Here is a 20,125-nt window from a genome sequence, read left to right as displayed (position 1 = left end):
GAAAGTGAATTTAGAATAATAGTCATAAAATTAATCGCTGGGCTTGAAAACAGTATAGCTGACATCAGAGAATCTCTTGCTACAGAGATCAAGGCACTAAGGAACAGTCACGAGGAGCTGAAAAACGCTTTAAATGAAATGCATAACAAAATGGAAACCACCACAGCTCGGATTGAAGAGGCAGAGGAGAGAATAGGCAAACTAGAAGATAAAGTTATGGAAAAAGAGGAAGCTGAGAAAAAGAGAGATAAAAAAATCCAGGAGTATGAGGGGAAAATTAGAGAACTAAGTGATACACTAAAAAGAAATAATTTACGCATCATTGGTATCCCAGAGGAGGAAGAGAGAGGGAAAGGTGCTGAAGGGGCACTTGAAGAAATAATAGCAGAGAACTTCCCTGAAGTGGGGAAGGAAAAAGGCATTGAAATCCAAGAGGCACAGAGAACTCCCTTCAGACGTAACTTGAATCGATCTTCTGCACAACATATCATAGTGAAACTGGCAAAATACAAGGATAAAGAGAAAATTCTGAAAGCAGCAAGGGGTAAACGTGCCCTCACATATAAAGGGAGACCTATAAGACTCCCTTATAGGTCTGATCTCTCTTTTGAAACTTGGCAGGCCAGAAAGAGTTGGCACGAGATTTTCAGTTTGCTAGACAGAAAAAATATGCAGCCGAGAATCCTTTATCCAGCAAGCCTGTCATTTAGAATAGAAGGAGAGATAAAGGTCTTCCCAAACAAACAAAAACTGAAGGAATTTGTCACCACTAAACCAGCTCTACAAGAGATCCTAAGGGGGACCCTGTGAGACAAAGTACCAGAGATATCACTACAAGCATAAAACATACAGACATCACAATGATTCTAAACCCATATCTTTCTATAATAACATTGAATGTAAATGGATTAAATGCGCCAACCAAAAGACATAGGGTATCAGAATGGATAAAAAAACAAGAACCATCTATTTGCTGTCTACAAGAGACTCATTTTAGACCTGAGGACACCTTTAGATTGAGAGTGAGGGGATGGAGAACTATTTATCATGCTACTGGAAGCCAAAAGAAAGCTGGAGTAGCCATACTTATATCAGACAAACTAGACTTTAAATTAAAGGCTGTAACAAGAGATGAAGAAGGACATTATATAATAGTGACAGGGTCTATCCATCAGGAAGAGCTAACAATTATAAATGTCTATGCGCCGAATACCGGAGCGCCCAAATATATAAAACAATTACTCATAAACACAAGCAACCTTGTTGGTAAGAATGTGGTCATTGCAGGGGACTTTAACACCCCACTTACAGAAATGGATAGATCATCTAGACACACGGTCAATAAAGAAACAAGGGCCCTGAATGAGACATTGGATCAGATGGACTTGACAGATATATTTAGAACTCTGCATCCCAAAGCAACAGAATATACTTTCTTCTCGAGTGCACATGGAACATTCTCCAACATAGATCATATACTGGGTCACAAAACAGCCCTTCATAAGTTTACAAGAATTGAAATCATACCATGCATACTTTCAGACCACAATGCTATGAAGCTTGAAATCAACCACAGAAAAAAGTCTGGAAAACCTCCCAAAGCATGGAGGTTAAAGAACACCCTACTAACGAATGAGTGGGTCAACCAGGCAATTAGAGAAGAAATTAAAAAATATATGGAAACAAACGAAAATGAAAATACAACAATCCAAACGCTTTGGGACGCAGCAAAGGCAGTCCTGAGAGGAAAATACATTGCTATCCAGGCCTATCTCAAGAAACAAGAAAAATCCCAAATACAAAATCTAACAGCACACCTAAAGGAAATAGAAGCAGAACAGCAAAGGCAGCCTAAACCCAGCAGAAGAAGAGAAATAATAAAGATCAGAGCAGAAATAAACAATATAGAATCTAAAAAAACTGTAGAGCAGATCAACAAAACCAAGAGTTGGTTTTTTGAAAAAATAAACAAAATTGATAAACCTCTAGCCAGGCTTCTCAAAAAGAAAAGGGAGATGACCCAAATAGATAAAATCATGAATGAAAATGGAATGATTACAACCAATCCCTCAGAGATACAAACAATTATCAGGGAATACTATGAAAAATTATATGGCAACAAATTGGACAACCTGGAAGAAATGGACAAATTCCTGAACACCCACACTCTTCCAAAACTCAATCAGGAGGAAATAGAAAGCTTGAACAGACCCATCACCAGTGAAGAAATTGAATCGGTTATCAAAAATCTCCCAACAAATAAGAGTCCAGGACCAGATGGCTTCCCAGGGGAGTTCTACCAGACGTTTAAAGCAGAGATAATACCTATCCTTCTCCAGCTATTCCAAGAAATAGAAAGGGAAGGAAAACTTCCAGACTCATTCTATGAAGCCAGTATTACTTTGATTCCTAAACCAGACAGAGACCCAGTAAAAAAAGAGAACTACAGGCCAATATCCCTGATGAATACGGATGCCAAAATTCTCAATAAGATACTAGCAAATCGAATTCAACGGCATATAAAAAGAATTGTTCACCATGATCAAGTGGGATTCATTCCTGGGATGCAGGGCTGGTTCAACATTCGCAAATCAATCAACGTGATACATCACATTAACAAAAAAAAAAGAGAAAAACCATATGGTCCTGTCAATCGATGCAGAAAAGGCCTTTGACAAAATCCAGCACCCTTTCTTAATAAAAACCCTTGAGAAAGTCGGGATAGAAGGAACATACTTAAAGATCATAAAAGCCATTTATGAAAAGCCCACAGCTAACATCATCCTCAATGGGGAAAAACTGAGAGCTTTTTCCCTGAGATCAGGAACACGACAGGGATGCCCACTCTCACCGCTGTTGTTTAACATAGTGCTGGAAGTTCTAGCATCAGCAATCAGACACCAGAAGGAAATCAAAGGCATCAAAATTGGCAAAGATGAAGTCAAGCTTTCGCTTTTTGCAGATGACATGATATTATACATGGAAAATCCGACAGACTCCACCAAAAGTCTGCTAGAACTGATCCATGAATTCAGCAAAGTTGCAGGATACAAAATCAATGTACAGAAATCAGTTGCATTCTTATACACTAACAATGAAGCAACAGAAAGACAAATAAGGAAACTGATCCCATGCACAATTGCACCAAGAACCATAAAATACCTAGGAATAAATCTAACCAAAGATGTAAAGGATCTGTATGCTGAAAACTATAGAAAGCTTATGAAGGTAATTGAAGAAGATTTAAAGAAATGGAAAGACATTCCCTGCTCATGGATTGGAAGAATAAATATTGTCAAAATGTCAATACTACCCAAAGCTATCTACACATTCAATGCAATCCCAATCAAAATTGCACCAGCCTTCTTCTCGAAACTAGAACAAGCAATCCTAAAATTCATATGGAACCACAAAAGGCCCCGAATAGCCAAAGTAATTTTGAAGAAGAAGACCAAAGCAGGAGGCATCACAATCCCAGACTTTAGCCTCTACTACAAAGCTGTCATCATCAAGACAGCATGGTATTGGCACAAAAACAGACACATAGACCAATGGAATAGAATAGAAACCCCAGAACTAGACCCACAAATGTATGGCCAACTCATCTTTGACAAAGCAGGAAAGAACATCCAATGGAAAAAAGACAGTCTCTTTAACAAATGGTGCTGGGAGAACTGGACAGCAACATGCAGAAGGTTGAAACTAGACCACTTTCTCACACCATTCACAAAAATAAACTCAAAATGGATAAAGGACCTGAATGTGAGACAGGAAACCGGTCAAAACCCTAGAGGAGAAAGCAGGAAAAGACCTCTCTGACCTCAGCCGTAGCAATCTCTTACTCGACACATCCCCAAAGGCAAGGGAATTAAAAGCAAAAGTGAATTACTGGGACCTTATGAAGATCAAAAGCTTCTGCACAGCAAAGGAAACAACCAACAAAACGAAAAGGCAACCAACAGAATGGGAAAAGATATTTGCAAATGACATATCGGACAAAGGGCTAGTATCCAAAATCTATAAAGAGCTCACCAAACTCCACACCCAAGAAACAAATAACCCAGTGAAGAAATGGGCAGAAAACATGAATAGACACTTCTCTAAAGAAGACATCCGGATGGCCAACAGGCACATGAAAAGATGTTCAGCATTGCTCTTTATCAGGGGAATACACATCAAAACCACACTCAGGTATCACCTCACGCCAGTCCGAGTGGCCAAAATGAACAAATCAGGAGACTATAGATGCTGGAGAGGATGTGGAGAAATGAGAACCCTCTTGCACTGTTGGTGGGAATGCAAATTGGTGCAGCCGCTCTGGAAAGCAGTGTGGAGGTTCCTCAGAAAATTAAAAATAGACCTACCCTATGACCCAGCAATAGCACTGCTAGGAATTTATCCAAGGGACACAGGAGTACTGATGCATAGGGGCACTTGTACCCCAATGTTCATAGCAGCACTCTCAACAATAGCCAAATTATGGAAAGAGCCTAAATGTCCATCAACTGATGAATGGATAAAGAAATTGTGGTTTATATACCCTATGGAATACTACGTGACAATGAGAAAAAATGAAATATGGCCTTTTGTAGCAACGTGGATGGAACTGGAGAGTGTGATGCTAAGTGAAATAAGCCATACAGAGAAAGACAGATACCATATGGTTTCACTCTTATGTGGATCCTGAGAAACTTAACAGGAACCCATGGGGGAGGGGAAGGAAAAAAAAAAGAGGTTAGAGTGGGAGAGAGCCAAAGCATAAGAGACTGTTGAGAACTGAGAGCAAACTAAGGGTTGATGGGGGGTGGGAGGGAGGAGAGGGTGGGTGATGGGTATTGAGGAGGGCACCTTTTGGGATGAGCACTGGGTGTTGTATGGAAACCAATTTGACAATAAATTTCATATATAAAAAAAAAGTAAAAATAAAAAAAAAAAACTCAAACTCATTGATAATAATATCGTACTAGTAGGGGACTTCAACACCCCACTTATAACAATGGACAGATCATCTAATCAGAAAATCAACTAAGAAACAATGGATTTGAATGACACACTGGACCAGATGGACTTAACAGATATATTCAGAACATTTCATCCTAAAGCAGTGGAATATACATTCTTCTCCAGTGCATATGGAACATTCTCCAGAACAGACCACATACTGGGACCCAAATCAGCCCTCAACAAGTACAAAATGATCGAGATCATACCATGCATATTTTCATAGCACAATGCTATGAAACTCAAAATCAACCACAAGAAAAAATTTGAAAAGGCAACATATATTGGAGACTAAAGAAAGTCCTACTAAAAATGAATGTGCTAACCAAGAAGTTAAAGAGGAAATTAAAAAGTACATGGAAGCCAATGAAAATGATAACATCACAGCCAAAAACCTCTGGGATGCAGCAAAGGTAGTCATAAGAGGAAAGTATATAGCAATCTAGGTCTTCCTAAAGAGGGAAGAAAGATCTCAGATACACAACCTAAACTTGCACCTTAAAGAGCTGGAAAAAGAACAGCAAATAAAACCCCAAACCATCAGAAGACAAGAAATAATAAAGATCAGAGCAGAAATCAATGCAATCGAAACCAAAAAAACAGTAGAACAGATCAATGAAACCAGGAGCTGGTTCTTTGAAAGAATTAACAAAATTGATAAACCACTAGTCAATTTTATATATTAAAAAAAAAGGGAATGGACCCAAATAAATAAAATCACAAATGAAAAAGGAGCGATCACAACACAACAGAAATAAAAACAAGAATAAGAGAATATTATGAAGAATTATAGGCCGATAAAATGGGCAATCTGGAAGAAATGGACAACTTCCTAGAAACGTGTACACTACCTAAACTGAAATAGGAAGAAATAGAAAATTTGAACGGACCCATAACCAGTAAAGAAATTGAATTAGTAATCTCCCAAAAACAAGAGTCCAGGGTCAGATGGCTTTCCAGGGGAATTCTATCAAACATTTAAGGAAGAGTTAATACCTATTCTCTTGAAGGTGTTCCAAAAAAATAGAAATGGAAGGAAAACTTCCAAACTCTTTCTATGAAGTCAGCATTACCCTGATTCCAAAACCAGACATAGACCCCACTAAAAAGGAGAATTATAGACCAATTTCCATGATTAACATGGATGCAAAAATCCTCAACATTTCCCAACCGGATCCAACAATATATTTAAAAAATTATTCACCATGACTAAGTGGGATTTATACCTGGGATGCAGGGCAGGTTCAATATCCACAAAACAATCAATGTGATTCATCACATCAATAAAAAAAGGACAAGAACCATATGATCCTCTCAATAGATGCAGAGAAAGCATTTGACAAAATACAACATCGTTTGTTGATAAAAACCCTCAAGAAAATAGGGATAGAAGGAACTCACCTCAAGATCATAAAGGCCATATATGAAAGACCCACCACTAATACCATTCTCAATGGGGAAAAACTGAGAGATTTCCTTCTAAGGTCAGAAACACAACAAGGATGTCCACTCTCACCACTGCTACTCAACATACTGTTGGAAGTCCTAGCCTCAGCAATCAGACAAGAAAAAGAAATAAAAAGCATCCAAATTGGCAAGGAGTAAGTCAAACTTTCACTCTCCACAGACGACATGATACTCTGTGTGGAAAACCCAAAAGAATCCACCAAAAAACTGCTAGAACTAATACATAAATTCAGCAAAGTCACAGGATATAAAAGCAATGTACAGAAATCTGTTGCATTTCTGTACACCAATGAAGTAACAGCAGAAAGAGAAATCAAGGAATTAATCCCATTCACAGTTGTACAAAAAACCATAAAATATTTAGGAATAAGCCTAACCAAAGAGATGAAAAAGCTTTACAATGAAAACTATACAAAGTTTATGAAAGAAATTGAAGACACAAAAAGTGGAAAAACATTCCATACTCATGGATTAGAAGAACAAATATTCTTAAAATGTCGATACTACCCAAAGCAATCTACATATTCAATGCAATACCTATCAAAATAACACCAGCTTCTTCACAGAGCTAGAACAAACAATTCTAAAATTTGTATGGAACTGAAAAGACCCCAAATAGCCAAAGCAATTCTGAAAAGGAAAACCAAAGCTGGAGGCATCATAATTCCAGATTTCAAGCTGTATTACAAAGCTATAATCATCAACACAGTATGGTACTGGCACAAGAATAGACACATAGGTCAATGGAACAGAATAGATAACCTAGAAATCAACCCACAAACGTATGGCCAACTAATCTTTGACAAAGCAGGAAATAATATCCAATGGAAAAAGTCTCTTCAGAAAATAGTGTTGGGAAAACTGGACAGCGACATGCAGAAGAATGAACCTGGACCACTTTCTTAAACCATACACAATAAACTCAAAGTGGATGAAAGACATAAACATAAGACAGGAAACCATCAAAATCCTAGAGAAGAAAACAGGCAACAACCTCTTTGACCTCAGCCACAGAAACTTTTTACTTGACATGTCTCCAGAAGTAAAGGGAAAAAATGCAAAAATAAACTATTGGGACCTCATCAAGATAAAAAGCTTCTGTACAGCAAATGAAACAATCAGCAGAACTAAAAGGCAACTGACAGAATGAAAGAAGATATTTGCAAATGACATATCAGATAAAGGGTTAGTATCCAAAATCCATAAAGAACTTCTCAAACTCAGCACCCAAAAAACAAATAATCCAATGAAGAAATGGGCAAAAGACATGAATAGACACTTCTCCAAAGAAGACATCCAGATGGCCAACTGACACATGAAAAAATGCTCAACATCACTCATCATCAGGGAAAAACAAATCAAAACCACAATGAGATACTACTCACACCTTCCAGAATGGCTACAATTAACAACTCAGGCAACAACAGATGTTGGCAAGGATGCAGAGTTAAGAGGAACCCTTTTACACTGTTGGTGGGGATGCAAACTGGTGCAGCCACCCTGGAAAACAGTATGGAGGTTCCTCAAAAAATTAAAAATAGAACTACCCAGTGACCCAGTAACTGCACTAATAGGTATTTATCTAAAGGATTTAGGAGGGCTGATTCAAAAGGGCACATGCACCGCAATGTTTATAGCAGCACTATCAACAATAGCCAAAGTATGGAAAGAGCCCAAATGTTCATTGACTGATAAATGGAAAAAGAAGATGTGGAGTACAATGGAATATTACTCAGAAATCAAAAAGAATGAAATCTTGGCCATCTGCCACATTGTGAATGGAACTAGAGTGTATTATGCTAAGCGAAGTAAGTCAGTCAGGGGAAGACATATATAATACGATCACTCATGTGGAATTTAAGATACAAAACGTGAACATAAAGGAAGGGAAGAAAAACTAAGATAAAAATGGAGAGGAAAACAAACCATAAATGACTTGTAAATACAGAGAACAAACTAAAGGTTGCTGGTAGGGTGTTGGGTGGGGGAAAGGGCTAAAGGGGTGAAGGGCATTAAGGAGGACACTTGTTGAGATGAGCACTGTGTGTTATAGTAAGTGGTGAATCACTAAATTCTATTCCTGAAATTACTATTATACTATATGTTAACTAACTTGGATTTAAATTAAAAAAAAATAGTAAGAATATTACATAAATGTGATATGATGTCCTTTCTCAGATCCATTACAAATTCAAGTTAATAATAGGGGTGCCTGTGTGGTTCAGTTGGTTGAGTATCTGACTCTTGAACTTGGCTCAGGTCTTAACCTCAGGGTCGTTAGTTCAGGCCCTGCGTTGGGCTTTGTACTTAGCATGGAGCCTACTTTAAAAAAACAAAACAAAACAAAACAAAACTGCACACAATAAAAATGACTCAGTCCTTTTTTCCTCTTCCAGGGATGGCACCTATAGGCATTCAAAATGGTCCAGAATTTGACATACCATTGTAGGCTGTCCTACACTACAGCCCTAACAAAACTAGGCTGTGCCAAACCCCCTGGTAATAGAATCATTTACCTTTATACCAAGAAGGTTGCAAAAGTACCAAAATCCATATGTGGCGTGTACCCAGACTGACTTCGAGGAGTTCGTGCTGTGAGACCTAAGTCTTACGAGGTTGTCTAAAACGAAAAAACACATCAGCAGGGCATATGGTGGTTCCATGTGTGCTAAGTGTGTTCATGACAGGATCAAGCATGCTTTCCTTATTGATGAGCAGAAAATGGTTGTGAAAGTGTTGAAGGCACAAGCACAGAGTCAGAAAGCTAAATAAAAAAATGAAGCATTTTGGACTAAAAAAAAATCAAAATAACAAAAATGATTCATTTTAAAAACACAAGCAAATATATTAATTTATATTTCCTTCAGAAATTCAAATCAGTAATTGGAGAAGCTAGTTTTTTTTAATATATGAAATTTATTGTCAAATTGGTTTCCATACAACACCCAGTGCTCATCCCAAAAGGTGCCCTCCTCAATACCCATCACCCACCCTCCCCTCCCTCCCACCCCCCATCAACCCTCAGTTTGTTCTCAGTTTTTTAGGAGTCTCTTATGCTTTGGCTCTCTCCCACTCTAACCTCTTTTTTTTTCCCCCCTTCCCCTCCCCCATGGGTTTCTGTTAAGTTTCTCAGGATCCACATAAGAGTGAAAACGTATGGTATCTGTCTTTCTCTGTATGGCTTATTTCACTTAGCATCACACTCTCCAGTTCCATCCATGTTGCTACAAAGGGCCATATTTCGTTCTTTCTCATTGCCATGTAGTACTCCATTGTGTATATAAACCACAATTTCTTTATCCATTCATCAGTTGATGGACATTTAGGCTCTTTCCATAATTTGGCTATTGTTGAGAGTGCTGCTATTAACATTGGGGTACAAGTGCCTCTATGCGTCAGTACTCCTGTATCCCTTGGGTAAATTCCTAGCAGTGCTATTGCTGGGTCATAGGGTAGGTCTATTTTTAATTTTCTGAGGAACCTCCACACTGTTTTCCAGAGTGGCTGCACCAGTTTGCATTCCCACCAACAGTGCAAGAGGGTTCCCGTTTCACCACATCCTCTCCAGCATCTATAGTCTCCTGATTTGTTCATTTTGGCCACTCTGACTGGCGTGAGGTGATATCTGAGTGTGGTTTTGATTTGTATTTCCCTGATAAGGAGCGACGTTGAGCATCTTTTCATGTGCCTGTTGGCCATCCGGATGTCTTCTTTAGAGAAGTGTCTATTCATGTTTTCTGCCCATTTCTTCACTGGGTTATTTGTTTTTTGGGTGTGGAGTTTGGTGAGCTCTTTATAGATTTTGGGTACTAGCCCAAAAAGCTAGTTTTTAACACCTTATTTTTTATACCAAAATCTAGCCCTCCCCAAAATAAATTATTATTCTTGAAGGTTATCAGTTAATTATCTCCAAGGTACAACAAAATTTCCATTTCAAATCAGAAATTCAGTAACCTCCACTTCCTATCCAACAGACAGCAAAAACGTCTTACATCTCCAAGTATATAAGGTATGAAAATACGGGAGTGTACATAAAATGTAGAAATGCCACATGTTCAATGGAATCACTGTTATTCGCTTTGAGAGAGCCCAAAAGTTTGCATGTTACAAGCTATCCCTTGAAAGAGTATTTCATAAAGAACAAAGAGAACAGAGGTATTTTCCATTTCATTGTTTTTTAGCTATGACAGTAAGAATTAAGAAGAATGTATCATTAACATAATTAGGCAAAATTATTCTTTATTCCTACATTAAGCAACAAAGACATTGCTCAGCATTAAGCATAGCAACCTCTTATTTAACCAAAAATGTGACTGATAGTGATAAGTAATTAAGGCCCAAATCAATAACTAGACCTGAAATGTAATTTTATTCTAAATTATCAAACTACCTTTTATTGTAACAGATAATTTAATGCTCAGTAAATTCAGATACTTCATTGAAAAATATGTTTAGACAATTCCAGGGGTAGAGCACCAACAGAAATATTAACTACAGAATGTGGGTATTAAATTGGCAAGTCTGTAATAAGTCCTTCTTTACCCTGTTTTTGACCAGCTGATCTACAATCTACCAGGTTTGCAACTCTTTCATCCCTTCCTATTCTTAAATCCTTTATCCATATTTAACTCAGATATAACCAAACCCTAAACACTCTTCTTTCTTTACACATTTAAATAATAACCTGCTGGAAAATTTGTTAGCATTAAAACAAGTTACGTTATTAGTAATCCACTAATACTCCTGAATCTCCATCTTTAGCTCACATCTACTTAAACATCCACCCACTCAATATAAATGGAATAACTTTCCTGCATCATCCCAAACTTACAGAAGAAAAAGGCCTAGCTCTTTGGGAAATTGCCACACAGTTAACTCATTAACTGTGTTATCAGTTAACTCATTAACTGTGTTACCAGTTAACTGTGTTAATATGATTCCCAATATGTTCTCTGCTACATTTACAGCTAGTTATTGCTGACTATGAATGACGCATGATATTTTGCAAAATGAACTCAGATTTACAGGTTAAAATTTCTGATCAATTACTTCCAGCAATACATTCCAATGGAGAAGCTACATATTTTTATGAAATTTAATCATTTTAATGGAAATGTGCCCTCATCTAAAAAGTTGTTAAGAAACATTAAACAAACAAATGTTAAAGACAATTTTAGGAAACAGATGCATTATGCAGTTAGTGAAGCCAGCATTTATTGAAAGGCTATTGTTCTATTTGTAGAAGTATAGAACCTATTAAGATTCTACAAAAATTGCTGAAGGAGCTTTTGCTCTTTACATGTTCACCAGATACAAACAATGCATGGAAGTATTTAATATGCTACCAACTTCAGGGTGCACACTTCCCTTTGAATTAGTATTTTTGTATTCTTTTGGTAAATACCAAGTACTGACATTGCTGGATTGAAGGGAAGTTGTATTTCTAACTTTTTGAGGAACCTCCATACTATTCCCATAGTGGCTGCACCCCAGTTTGCATTCCCACCAAGAATGCAAGAGGGTTCCCCCTTCTCCACATCCATGCCATCACCTGTTGTTTCTTGTATTGCTGATTTTAGTCATTCTGACAAGTGTGGGGTGATAGCTCATTGCAGTTTTTAATGTGCATTTCCCTGATGATCAGTGATGTTGAGCATCTTTTCATGTGTTTATTGGCCATGTATATGTCTTCTTTGGAAAAGTGTCTATTCATGTCTTCTGCCCATTTCTTAACTGGACTATTTGTTTTTTGGGTATTGAGTTTGAGCTCTTTATATATTTTTAATACTAACCCTTTATCAGATATGTCATTTGCAAATATCTTCTCCCATTCTGTATGTTTCCTTCTAGTATTGCTGATTGTTTCTTTTGCTGTACAGAAGTTTTTATCTTAATGAGGTCCCAATAGTTGATTTTTGCTTTTGTTTCCCTTGCCTCAGGAGACATATATAGAAAGATGTTACAGCTGATATCAGAGAAATCTCTACCTGTGCTCCCCTATAGAATTTTTATGGTTTCAGGTCTCACATCTAGGTATTTAATCCATTTTGAGTTTATAGCAGAAGCATCTACAATAGCCAAATTATGGAAACAGCCCCAATAGTCCATGGATGAATGGATAAAGAACAGGTAGTGTGTGTGTGTGTGTATGATATATATCTAAAAGCCATCAAAAAGAACAAAATCATGCCATTTGCAAAGACATGGATGGAGCTAGAGAGTATTATGCTAAGTGAATAAGTCAGTCAGAGAAAGACAAATATCATATGATTTAATTCATATGTGGAATTTAAGAAAACAAATGAACAAAGTGGGGGGAGAAAGAAAAACCAAAAAAACACACACCCTTAACTATAAAGAAAAAACTGATGGTTAACAGGGGGGAGATGAGTGAGGGGATGGGTGAAATCTGATTAAGGAGTGCATTTGTGATGAGCACCAGGTGTTTAATGGAAGTGTTGAATCACTATATTGTACACCTGAAACTAATATTACACTGCATGTTAACGAACTGGAATGTAAACTCTTTTTTTCTTCCTTTAAAGTTTATTACTTATTTTGAGAGAGAGTGCATGTGTGCATGTGTGTGTGTGTATGTGTGTGTGTGTGTGTGTGTGTGCGTGCGCATGCATGCACATGCAAGTGAGAAAGGGAGAAAGAGAGAGGGAGAGAGAATCCCAAGCAGGCTTCACACTGTCAGCATGAAGCCTGACACGGGGCTCAATTCCACTAACCATGAAACGATGACCTGAGTCTCAATCAAGTCAGATGCTTAATGAACTGCACCACCCAGGTGTCCCTAAGAACTTTTTCTAAAAAAGTATTTAACACTGGGGTGCCTGGGTGACTCAGTCAGTTGAGTGTCAGACTCTGGCAGCATGGAGCCTGCTTGGGATTCTCTCTCTCTCTGCCTCTCCCCTACTCATACTCTCTCTGGCTCTCAAAATATATAAATAAACATTTTTTAAAGTATCTAATGTGCTAATTAACTGTAAAAAATATAAAGAGATCTATTCATATTGAAACTCTTCACAATAAATTCCAAAAGATGAGTAGAATATTCTGCTTCTATAACACATTCATTCTCATAAAGTTTTCATTACCAGTCACAAATCTGAACCAAATTCCAGCCTCTTTGGCATACTCCAAACAGACCAGCATTTCTTTGTGGTCTCAAAAGAAAGTGTACATTAGAAAAAAGTAAAATTAGAATCAATGTAATGAATGTAAATGAATATAACATACATTATGCTAAGCTAAAGAAGTCAGACATTAAAAAGTCCATACTGGTTATTCTGGCAGAGCAATGAATATAATTATGTTTAATATGATTAGTAAGCAGTAGCCACACTGCTGTATATGCCTGCTGAAGCTTGACTGACTACAGTTCTGCTTATTAGCTGAGTAAAACCAAGTTGTCTTCTTCATATAAAAATGTTTTCCTAGCTCTCTCATAGGAGTTCAAAAATCAAAAAGTATTTAAATATACTTGATCAACTGAGCTCTTTATTTTTTTTTTTAATTTTTTTTCAACGTTTTATTTATTTTGGGGACAGAGAGAGACAGAGCATGAACGGGGGAGGAGCAGAGAGAGAGGGAGACACAGAATCGGAAACAGGCTCCAGGCTCTGAGCCATCAGCCCAGAGCCTGACGCGGGGCTCGAACTCACGGATCGCGAGATCGCGACCTGGCTGAAGTCGGACGCTTAACCGACTGCGCCACCCAGGCGCCCCTCAACTGAGCTCTTTAAATGTGACCATGATTGTGGTCTCCCTCTTTCCCCTGCAAAAAAATAAATAAATAAATAAAACAAAACAAAACAAAGTTGAAGTAAACTCAAAATGTTGTGATAAATCAAAGAAATTTTTTACGTTTTAGTCTGTACTTAAATACTTGTATTTTACAGAATTGATTTTCCAAGATGGTAGAGCCATATGATTCTTCAAATAGCTTAAAAAAAAGCTTAAAATTTTTGCAAGAAACTGATCTAATAGTAGAACAGAAAAATTCTCTGTTTCCTGCCACTTCATATATGGAATACACTATACACCCATCACTGTACACCCCAATGGACCCATTGTTTATATAATATCAATTATAACACTGATTTATTTCATCTGTGTCCTTATTCAATCATTACTCATTTGTACATGTACTCTCTTATACAAGTAATTTGGGGAGAAAATTATTATAATTACCTGAACAATTTATAATAATTATTTTAATACAGGAAACAGAGTTTTAAAATATTTAGATCTAATTAAGGTAAAAAATGATATTTGAATATCACTTTGATTTCCTGGGTTGCATTTCATATAGTAATACCAGTCAAAGACAAATAACAGTCTTTCACCATAGTGTATGAAAAGTAAACAATATAATTACATTTACACTGAGCAGGGGGGGAAGAAATATAATTTCTAAGATCAATATTAATCAAAGAAGTCAGTATACAAGAGTGCAAAGGCCCTTTCCTTTGTCCGTAAATCCATTAATGAAGGAAGGTCTGCAGGAAGCCTAACCATCCCTTGTTTTTCCCCCTCCCCCATCTGCCCCCTTCCCCACCTCCACTCCCAATGACTATCTGCAGAACTCACAAAACCATGATTTTGTCAAGGTGCACAATATGCTTGAAAGCTCCAGGAGGTGGGGGAGGTCCCAGAATACCCCCCCAGAAAAAAATTTCTCCATGTTTTGTTCTCATAGACATATTTAAAAGTTCCCTTGGGGTGCCTGGGTGGCTCAGTGGGTTAAGCATCCAACTTTTGATGTCAGCTCAGGTCATGATCCCAGGATCATGATATGGAGCCTCAAGTCAGGCTCTGCTCTGAAAGTAGAGCCTGCTTAAGATTCTCTCTCTCTCTCTCTCTCTCTCTCTCTCTCTCTCTCTCTCTCTCCCCCCCCTCCCACTCACACGCTTATGATCTCTCTTTCAAATAAAAAAATAAAAATAAAAACCAAAAAGACCAAAAAGATATTTCACAGTCATAGTAAAAAAGTATGACACCAGAACCAAAATTCTTATTCTAATTTTAATGAATCATTATTGTGAATTGTTTCAGATACTTCTGCCTCCCTTCCATTCTATTCTACATATGAAAATATACGCTCTATTTATTGAGTTACCAAGAAATGCATTCTAGGTGCTCAGAGGATCAAATATATAAAATATTTAGAGATTGGGGTGCCTGGGTGGCTCAGTCAGTTAAGCCTCTGATTCTTGATTTTGGCTCAGGTCATGATCTCTCAGTTCGTGAGTTCAAGCCCAGCATCAGGCCCTTCGGACTGAGCCTGCTTAGAATTCTCTCTCTATCCCTCTCTCTCTATGCCCCTCCCCCACTCGCATGCATGCACTCTCTCTTTCTCTCTCTCTGTCTCTCTCTCTCTCTCTCTCAAAATAAACTTTTTTTAAAAAATTAGATATTTTTTCAGTAAATAACCTGGTTTTTAACATATAAGGAAACAGAAGCTCAGAGAATTTAAATTAATTTGGCCAAAGTCACACAGCTAACAAGTTATACATCCTTTACCCGATTCAAACCTAAAACAATTTCCATACTCTTTACCCACTCTACTATGGAAATTCCAAAATCAAACCATTTTGAATTCATCTTAGTTTTTAATTTAAATGTAGGACATATTTTTCCATCTCAAAATTATTTTTCTATGTCACAAAACCAAACTGAAATTGTAGCTGAGAACAAATGTCTGGGTCTCATTATTTTTGCTTTTTATGCATGATATCATACTATGTTGACAGAGTTTATCCAGTCTAGCTAACAATTTTCCAAAGTACATTTCCTCCACTCCCTCTACTTCTAATAGGTTCAGATTAATTTCTTCTGAGTATTTTTAGGCTTCACCATGCCAAGATATGTCTCCCTTATAAAGTAAGGCAATTATAAAGCAATTTAAGGTATGGGACTAGAAACTTTATCTTTCTGACCCATGGGATTGCTGTTTAAACAGACAAAGAAAAACTATGCAAAAGAAGGGGAATGGATTCAAATAGCTTGCTCCAGGGGTCTCCAAAAGATTCTGTAGAAATTATTTTTAGAATTTCTGCTTCTCAACACTAACCTGAGGATCTGATAGAAAGGCTGTGGAAGTTCAGAGTTACAGATATTAAACAATCCACTCCTGCTGTGCCACGTAAAACACAGCATGAAACTGAACTCTTTAGCATTAAGGGACAGATGAAGTTATTTTGTTCTGAATTCATGCACTGCATTTCACATTTTTATGGATGATAAATTTGGGCGAGATCAGATTAAAAATAGGGCTCTATAGACTCTTAGGATCTAAGTGTCTTATGACTATAAATATTTGCTCATAAGAGTCTGTAAGACCATGTATCAGAGAAATGGCATGGAAGTATACAACATATAATCCTTCTCTATAATGTTTAGATATATTAACTTCCACTTTAGAGTCTATCAGATATTTCTTTCTACATGACTAAATGGACATAATTTGAAGTTAATCCTGCACCTGGAATGAACCCCAGAAAGTAAATCATCTCCTCCAATCACCACAATTCATGGATAAGAAACTAGGCCACAAAAATGCTAAGTGACTTACTGGATGTTGCAAGGATAGTGAATGAAAAAAAAAGGTTCAACTGATGTGAGATTCATCCTACTTACCAGCCTCCCTCCCTGGGATTTTCAATTTCCCATTCACTGAGGAACCACAGAGTACATAGGAACTTGTTGAGTAATGCAAGGGGCTGGACAGAGAACCAGCCATTTTCCAGGGTTCACAAGAGAATGCTGGCCATGTTCAAAAACATCTCACTGATATGAAAGATGTTCACCTCTTCTCCACTTCTGGAGAAGAGAACTGGAGATTAAGGCAGCATCCCCTAACTTTCTTCCATCTTTTTTGCACAGTTCAAACACTAATATCAATGTAGGAAAATATTAATGAAGAAATATTGTTTTTCATAAAGGGGCAAAGGGAGGAGGAAATGAAAAAAATTAATAAAACATCCGTGTATGCACAGTCCCCACAATAGAAGCTCTGAATAGTATATATTAAGGGTGCTCTTGCTTAGTAGAAACAAAAATAACCTGCTAACAGCTTTCAAATAAATTCTAGGTTACCATATTTTTAAATCCTATATGTCATACTGAATTTTGAATGTGAGTCTCAGGAAAAATAAAACCTTATTTATTTAACAGCCATGCCACAAACACTACCCACACTCAATGCACTCTGATCACATGTCTCTTGCCACCTAAAAAATTTCTGATACTACTTCTAAAATGGGAAACAACTTTATGAAAGCTAATTAGACAGAAAAATTAATGCCTTTGGAAGAAACACAATTTATTTCAGGCTTCCTAATGTGAACAATATGGTCAAAAATTTAACACCAAATATTAAAAGAAAAACAAATAATATTGTTGGAAATAAGATATTTTAAATTATAAAATTAACTGACAACACATATTTGTTTCTCAGTACTCTTCCTTAGAAAACCACATAGTAGCACTATAAGTAAATAATGCAGCTTTTCAGATTCATTTTATCTGGCAATTCCTGTATTTCCACTCAAGTGTGAGAAAGTGTCTGGCACTGCTGATATCTTTTCTCTGTTATTAACTTGTGAAATTATTTAATGCAGAAAAAAGGGTAAATATACTCAACATGAGCACGAAGAAAAACAAAGAGAGGACAGAAAAACACACATGGATTTTAAGTGTTTCTTTGATTTCTCCCTGGCCAAAATTACACCTTCAATAGGAAAATATATGCAGAACACATATAATTCTTATAAGAAGACATTTATTATTATTCTGTGGAATCGAGAAGGGAAAAACGGGATTTAAATCAGCTTATGGCCAACAAGGATCCAACACGCAGAACTAACCTCCACAACTCTTACTCTTAGCTGCTTGACTTCAGACTCACAAATAGAAAAATAAAGCTGCATTAATCCAATCCATGACATATTACAAATAAATCCTGCCAACAATCTGCTAACATATAACAAAACTTTTAAATAGGTAGTAATTTTTAAAATATGAATAATCTGTCACTAGTATCATAACAACTGGGAACTTACCATAACAAAATAATTATCAACTAATGTACCACTTATGTTTAAGACTGTTCACCTTAGCACTGTTTATCAAAAATCTAAAAAATGGAAGGAAAAAAACATTTTCTGAAAACAACAGAATATTCCTTTAAAAAGTCTTTGTATAACTTATGGGAAAATATTTAATGACATGGAAAAGCATTACCATTAGCTGGAGAAAACAGGTTTATATACATATAATCATATATGTAATATATATGTATGATTGCCTGTAATAAACATATGTATGTGAGAAACATATATTTCCTTACATCTGATTTAGGAGGACCAATATGGGGACAGACGTAGGGGGTACAACTCGAAGTGGGCACAGCAGGAGGAGGCTGCCTGGACTAAAGCCCCACACGTGGAGTAGAAATATCCAGAAATAGAAGGATCCCTTTCTTGTTTTGTTGTTTTGTTGTGTTTTTCTTTTTAGATGGATCCCTTTCTTAAGTGACATAAAGTTTCTCCCTTACTCTTGATCTCTCTCAAACCAAAAGGGTTTCATTTCCTAGCACCTCGTTCTTCTTCTTCAGATCACTTAACAATTTGCCAACATGTGTTTATGTGTTTATTTAGTTAACATCTGTTTCCCACACTAGAACCTATGTTCTATGAGGGATAGATTCAGGTCTGTTTTAGCTCTGTATATCCATCACCAACACAGAGTATATGCTCCATTAAGCATTAGTTGAATGATTGCCAAAACACTACAGTATTGAGAGTAACATAAGAAAAAAGATAAAAGTAAAACTAAAATATAATGTTGACCTCACTATATTTGAATTATTTAATGATTTGCCACAGTTGTATTTAAAAATTTATTTAAAAATTGAATTACCGGATCAGTATGCAGAAGCTTTGATTAGAAGACCTCAAAGTATTTCATTAGTAAATATGGGGACTCTGCCTTAATTAATGAGAAACATGTCATAAATGTTAAAAAGCACATTTTTGGCCAGAAAATGACTTGTAGCTACAAACTACAAGTCAGATTTCCAACTCTATGTCCATTGTCTAAGAAATTGATTAATTCAAATAAAATGTAGAATTGTCATTGCTGTAATGAATCATTAACAAACTGGACAAGAGAATTCTTTCACTACCCCAAGGGCAATGGGTCTACTGATAAAATCTAGAAAGTGGTTTGGTGGAATGTGCTCTATTTTTACTCCACAGAAACTCATTAATCAGTCCAAATGTAAAATCAGGCTCCATAAAAAATGCAGTTTTAATGATCTACATTTCCTCATAGTCACATGTACTCTTAATATATTTAAATCCAGATTGGACTGAGTCCAAAAAGTAATCATAAATACATCCTATATCAGCTTCATGTTCTGCCAGGCCTTGAAAGTAAAGACCACTTTAAAACAATTCCATTCAACTGCATTTCTGAGGCCAAAAAAAAAAAAAAAAAAAAAGACCCATATTTGCATAACTTATACAATAATCAGTGTAAAGATTATTCACTTATATGTGTAATGAGAAATTCACTTATTTCCTCAGATGTGGCTGCCTATAACCATCCATCAACTGCCAACAAATAAAAAAAAAGGAATGTTTTG

General features: G+C 36.7%; 1 protein-coding gene and 1 pseudogene across 13 annotated transcripts in view; one reads left to right on the top strand and one right to left on the bottom strand.

Annotated features, from left to right (window-relative positions):
* KDM4C (lysine demethylase 4C) overlaps positions 1-20,125 on the bottom strand; it is a 473,115-nt gene that overhangs the window by 220,691 nt on the left and 232,299 nt on the right. The gene's annotated exons all lie outside the window — the stretch shown is intronic.
* On the top strand, positions 8,774-9,268 carry LOC121020811 (60S ribosomal protein L34-like; annotated as a pseudogene).

The sequence above is a fragment of the Herpailurus yagouaroundi genome, unplaced genomic scaffold, assembly GCF_014898765.1.
Source record: "Herpailurus yagouaroundi ecotype Mexico unplaced genomic scaffold, PumYag 252, whole genome shotgun sequence".
In the NCBI taxonomy this organism is placed as follows: Eukaryota; Metazoa; Chordata; class Mammalia; order Carnivora; family Felidae; genus Herpailurus; species Herpailurus yagouaroundi.
Note: the sequence above shows the minus strand (reverse complement) of the source record. Positions and strands in the feature narration are given on the sequence as shown.